Raw genomic sequence first — 7290 nt, forward strand, 5'->3', positions numbered from 1 at the left:
AAATATATATAATATCAATTTAAATCGTTATATATATTTAATAAAATAAAATATAAATATCGTTATCTTTATCATACTAGTTAAGTAATGAGTTGTCAAAAGTGGTTCTAGATATTTATAAAAGTTATATACTTTTTAATAATAAAGTTCTTTTTAAACTGAAAACGTTTTTGTACGTTTGAAACTAAATAGATCAATCGAGTCTTTATGAGATTCAATCTTCCACTATCCTTTGTCTAGTTCTCAATGATTGACAATTTGTTCTTATTTATAAATCACTTTACCATTTTCCGAATATTGTTAAAATGGAAAGATTTCTCAAATCCACGTGGGCCTTTCAACAGAGACTTGTAATCATAATTCAATATATCTGATAATTAAATCATTTGATCTTATCTTCTAATTCCATTGATAAATATTTTGAAACAGATACAATCATATAAAGTATTTAATCTAATATTTTGTTTACGTTTCAAGTTATAATATATATACACATATACATATATAATCATATTCGTTTGATGGTTCGTGAATCGTTGGAACTTGGCTAAGGTTGAATGAATGTATGAACATATTTTAAAATTATTGAAATTTAACTTAACAAATATTGCTTATCGTGTCGGAAACATATAAAGATTAAAGTTTAAATTTGGTTGGAAATTTCCGGGTTGTCACAATAAAAAGGGGCATATTCGATTTCGATAATTCAACCATAGAATGTAGTTTCACGTACTTGTGTCTATTTTGTAAATCATTTATAAAACCTGCATGTATTCTCTGTAGTGACCCGAACTTTTCCATGTTTATATATATTAATTGAGATTGATATTTACATGATTAAATGTTTCCAACATGTTAAGCAATCAAACTTGTTAAGACTTGATTAATTGAAATATGTTTCATATAGACAATTGACCACCCAAGTTGACCGGTGATTCACGAACGTTAAAACTTGTAAAAACTATATGATGACATATATATGGATATATATATAGTTAACATGATACTATGATAAGTAAACATATCATTAAGTATATTAACAATGAACTACATATGTAAAAACAAGACTACTAACTTAATGATTTTTAAACGAGACATATATGTAACGATTATCGTTGTAAAGACATTTAATGTATATATATCATATTAAGAGATATTCATACATGATAATATCATGATAATATAATAATTTAAAATCTCATTTGATATTATAAACATTGGGTTAACAACATTTAACAAGATCGTTAACCTAAAAGTTTCAAAACAACACTTACATGTAACGACTAACGATGACTTAACGACTCAGTTAAAATGTATATACATGTAGTGTTTTAATATGTATTTATACACTTTTGAAAGACTTCAATACACTTATCAAAATACTTCTACTTAACAAAAATGCTTACAATTACATCCTCGTTCAGTTTCATCAACAATTCTACTCGTATGCACCCGTATTCGTACTCGTACAATACACAGCTTTTAGATGTATGTACTATTGGTATATACACTCCAATGATCAGCTCTTAGCAGCCCATGTGAGTCACCTAACACATGTGGGAACCATCATTTGGCAACTAGCATGAAATATCTCATAAAATTACAAAAATATGAGTAATCATTCATGACTTATTTACATGAAAACAAAATTACATATCCTTTATATCTAATCCATACACCAACGACCAAAAACACCTACAAACACTTTCATTCTTCAATTTTCTTCATCTAATTGATCTCTCTCAAGTTCTATCTTCAAGTTCTAAGTGTTCTTCATAAATTCCAAAAGTTCTAGTTTCATAAAATCAAGAATACTTTCAAGTTTGCTAGCTCACTTCCAATCTTGTAAGGTGATCATCCAACCTCAAGAAATCTTTGTTTCTTACAGTAGGTTATCATTCTAATACAAGGTAATAATCATATTCAAACTTTGGTTCAATTTCTATAACTATAACAATCTTATTTCAAGTGATGATCTTACTTGAACTTGTTTTCGTGTCATGATTCTGCTTCAAGAACTTCGAGCCATCCAAGGATCCATTGAAGCTAGATCCATTTTTCTCTTTTCCAGTAGGTTTATCCAAGGAAATTAAGGTAGTAATGATGTTCATAACATCATTCGATTCATACATATAAAGCTATCTTATTCGAAGGTTTAAACTTGTAATCACTAGAACATAGTTTAGTTAATTCTAAACTTGTTCGCAAACAAAAGTTAATCCTTCTAACTTGACTTTTAAAATCAACTAAACACATGTTCTATATCTATATGATATGCTAACTTAATGATTTAAAACCTGAAAACAAGAAAAACACCGTAAAACCGGATTTACGCCGTCGTAGTAACACCGCGGGCTGTTTTGGGTTAGTTAATTAAAAACTATGATAAACTTTGATTTAAAAGTTGTTATTCTGAGAAAATGATTTTTATTATGAACATGAAACTATATCCAAAAATTATGGTTAAACTCAAAGTGGAAGTATGTTTTCTAAAATGGTCAAAGAAGATCCTGATCGCCGCAAAACTAAATCTTATTACATAAGATTTTCTTTAAAACCCTTAAATCCCGGAAATCGATCATAATCACGTCATCGATTACAACAATTCTATATTTACTCATTTCACTCTTTTGTGATAGCTTCGCTCGTGCGTCTCACATAACCGAATCGTTTTATCTAAATCTTTCAATAATGATAAAATTTCATTATTACCTCATATTCGTCATGAAAACATTCCTATTGTTATTTATGACAACCTCTACCAAATTTCGAGGACGAAATTTCTTTAACGGGTGGGTACTGTAACGACCCGGAAATTTCCGACCAAATTTAAACTCTAATCTCTATATGGTTCCGACACGATAAGCAAAAACCCTAAAGTTGACCCGCACTTTTTCGATCGTTCTATACTTATAAGATTAATATTTACATAAATTAAACCTTACCAACATGATAAGCAATCCAAATTGTTGAGACTTATGTTTTCGAAAAGAGTTTTACACCACGTTTGACCGTCTAGTTTGACCGATGATATCACGAACTATACAATATATGATAATTATACGTTTGTGTATATATATGTATATATACATATTTAACATGATCTAAGAATATTTTAATATCTCATTTTGTATTAATAACAATAAGTTATAAGTATATTTTGAAACTACTAACTTAAGTTTTCAAAACGATAACCATACGTAACGTTATTTGACTTCAATACTTATGACCTATAATGTTTATACATATATCGTATAAGTAATGTATTTAATCACTTTTAAAGACTTAAATACATAAAACAATATAAGTATATTTACAAAAGATAGCTATATTTGAATCCTCGTTCCGTTTTCTCAAAGATTTCTATACGTATACCTAGGGTATATGTACCCGTATCATACGCAGCTTCTAGATGTATTTACTATTGGTATATACCAATAAAAATCTGCTCCTTAGCAGCCTTAAATGATTAAGAAACATGTGGAACCAACCATTTGTCAAGTAGCATGAATTATTTAGCAAGAAAACAAAGTTAGGTATTTTTTTTCCTTTATAACCTAAAAACGTTTTTATGCATGCACACCATTTCTTCACCCCATTTTCTTATACTTACACTTCCATTTCTCTCTCAAAATACTCTTAACTTCATACTTGATCATCTCCAAGCATTTTCCCCATCATTTAGCTTCAAAAACCTTACTTAAACACCATAAGAAAACCATACAAAAACACTTCAAGAAATCCTTCCAAGAACACAAACTTACTTCCAATCTTTCATCCAATTCCATCACCCTTTTGGTTCTAGCTTTTTACTCCTCTTTTACAGAAACCTTGTCCAAGGAACTTGAGGTAGTATCTATGTTCATAACCTTATTCGATTCATATATATATAGCTATCATATTTTGTGGTATACAATTTTAACAACAAGAACATAGTTTGAAAGTTTTCAAACTTGTTTGCAAACTAAATAGATCCTTCTAACTTAACTTTTAAAATACTTCAAGACCTGTAATATAACTTAAATATATGCTAACTTAACAAGGTATAACTTGGTTTTTCAAAGAATATCTTAAAAACTGTTTTTACGACGTCGGAGTGTCACCGGGGACTGTTTTGGGTTGGATAATTAAAAACCATCTTAAACTTTGAATTGGAGGTTTATGTTCTGGAAAAATGATTTTTACTATGAATATGATAACACATAAAAATTTCATGATTTAATTCAAAGTATAAGTATTTTTAGAAAAAATAACCATTTAAGGTTGTTTACATAAAGGAAAATGTTTAACTTCATAAGTTTCACTAAAGTTTCACCTATGCCGTGTGATTTTGAATACAAACTAAGGTATTTACAGTTCATAGTCTTAAAGAGGGACTCGATCCAAGGAGATGGCAAGTTGAATCAACGAAAACGGAGTTGTAACGAAGAAACTATGACCGAAACAAAATTGGTTATCCAAGACTAGTTTAACTTCGGGATTAATTGGGAAAAATTAAATAAAATCACATCTTTCTAAGATAACATGATATTTTATATATATGTACTTATAATTCAATTTTATATGGTTCAGGATCACCCGTAAACAACACGAGAAGATTAATCATAAGATCCCATGATTGTACGCAACACGTCATTTGACAACACCGGTACTTTATGTACGCAACACGTCATTTGACAACACCGGTACCGTGGGTCAAGATTAATCTCGACCAATACATATACGATGGGGTTTTATTTATTTCGTTGGGGGTTTTTATTTATTTCATTGCGGGTATATTAAACATCTAAAAATGAACCATTAAAATTGAATTACTAACAACGAACTGCTAACTACGGACTAAGGAATTATTCAAAGTATTAAAAGTATAACAAGTATATATATGTGACGTTTGTTTAAAAAGAAAAGGTATTGATATATTATATATGGATAGGTTCGTGATATCAACCGGAGACCAAGTCAAATTATATATATCTTCAAGACAACAGTGAGTATATAGTCCCACTTTTAAACTCTAAATATTTCGGGATGAGAATACATGTATTTTATGTTTTACGTTATGGACACAAGTAACTGAAAAATATATTCTACGTTGAGTTGTACCACTGGCATACTTCCCTGTAGCTTGGTAACTAATATTTACAGCGGTATTGTAAACGCGAATCCTGTTGATAGATCTATCGGGCCTGACAACCCCAACCGGACTGGACGACCAGTATTCAACGGTTGCACAGTACTTCGTTTCGTGACTACACTTGGTACAGTGTAGTAAGATTTCATATTAAAGGGAATATGCGACGTGATTAATTGTTAAGTATGGTTACCAAGTGCTCAACCACTTAGAATATTTTTATTAAAATGTTTATATATGAAATCTTGTGGTCTATATTTATATCGCTGTCGACATTAAACCTATATCTCACCAACTTTATGTTGACATTTTAAAGCATGTTATTCTCAGGTATGAATTAAGTCTTCCGCTGTGCATTATCTCGTACTAAGGATACTACTTGAAGCCATTAAGGACTTATATCATAAGGCGTTGCATTCGAGTCATTGAAGTTCATAGAGACTATTATTAAGTAAATGGCGGTTTAGGTCATTTGAATATTATGAAATGTCAGGCAAATATGTCAATTATGGATGTAACTATAGATTGTCTTTTAAGAATAAATGCAACGTTTGTAAGATGTATCATATAGAGGGCAAGTACCTCGCAATGTTATCAACTATTGTAATTCGTTTGTAATCAATATGGACAACGTCCGGATGATTAGTTTCGGATCCTTTCAGTTGGTATCAGAGCGTTGGTCTTAGCGAACCAGGCCTTGCATTAGTGTGTCTAACTAGTAGTTGTTAGGATACATTAAGTGAGTCTGGACTTTGACCGTGTCTGCCTGTCAAAAGTTTTGCTTATCAATCCTAGTCGGAAATCATCTGCTTATCATTCTTAGGGAACTACCTGCTTATCATTCTTAAGTCTAGACACGTCTTACTGCATTTAGTGCATCGATAGTGTATAGACAAAATTCATATCCTAGTGTATCTGTTACTATAGACATTGCCTGACGTATTTCAAAGATTCTCCGTAATTCATGGGATTTTGATATTATATATACATATGTAAATTATGTATTGAAGAGTACCAAACCCAACTCCTATAATCTATTCCAAACCAAAAATTCATTTCTCCGACCATACAAGATGGATTCTTCATCCAGCTCAAATTCCTCCGACTTCGATAGCTTCGCCGATATGGATTTCCATTCGAGCTCCGAGAACAGCGTTACCGGAATGGATCAACCAATTTCCCATCATCTATTCTGGATGAATTGGGGATGGGTTCGTAATATACTAAATTTCTGGAGGCAAGAAGAAGGTGATCCATTCCATCCACCAAATTGTCCTCTTAACGATGAACCTGAAGCACTTACCGGCGAACCTATTCGAAACACCATTTTCTCGCTCATTTCTAGAGTATCTCGTCATGATTACATACTATCCCATATTTCAAATCTTGTTCATTCGCTCGTTCCAACCGTCAATCATCCCGGTATAATAGAAGAAGTCAACGAACTCCGTGCTCGGGTAGTGGTTTTGGAGAATATGGTGCGAAGGTTACAAACACCAACAGCAGCACCAGCAGCATAATTCGTACTACCATCGTCAACGCCGACAGTACCTTTATCACCCCAATCACAACCGCGCCTTAAATCTCAAACATCACAATCTGTATCTCGAATATCAACATCACACGACTCAATATCTGTACTTCGAGTATGATCTTCGTTCTATATATCGTTCTACATCGATTATCTTCGCTTTACGTATCGTATGACGATTATGTAATTTCTAAAGTCTTAGAGATTATGTAACCTAGAATTAACGATAAATCAAATGAGTTTAATATCTTATTGACTCATTAAATCTATGATTATCTCTGAAGAAAATATATATGCAAGTATATTTTCATAAAGATAGTAATTAAAAATTCCTTCGTACGAACTATTAATGATGAAAATATTTTAACGGGTGGGTAGTACCCGAGGAATATTTAGAATTCACATTAATAAGTTATATTGTACATTCTTGAATCTGATTCAACGGTTATCTATTATCTTACTTACAACCACCGATATTCGTATCCGCTCACCCTAGAATAACCATTTTCAATCAAATTTCATATTCGGATTTTGACCTACCAGAATCCAACAAGTGGCATAAAGAAGAAAACATTGGACAAAATAAAAAAAAAATTGTTAGAAACACACGATTTAACTAATTAAAAAT

This window comes from Rutidosis leptorrhynchoides, chromosome 11 (assembly GCF_046630445.1).
Source record: "Rutidosis leptorrhynchoides isolate AG116_Rl617_1_P2 chromosome 11, CSIRO_AGI_Rlap_v1, whole genome shotgun sequence".
NCBI classification, from domain to species: Eukaryota; Viridiplantae; Streptophyta; class Magnoliopsida; order Asterales; family Asteraceae; genus Rutidosis; species Rutidosis leptorrhynchoides.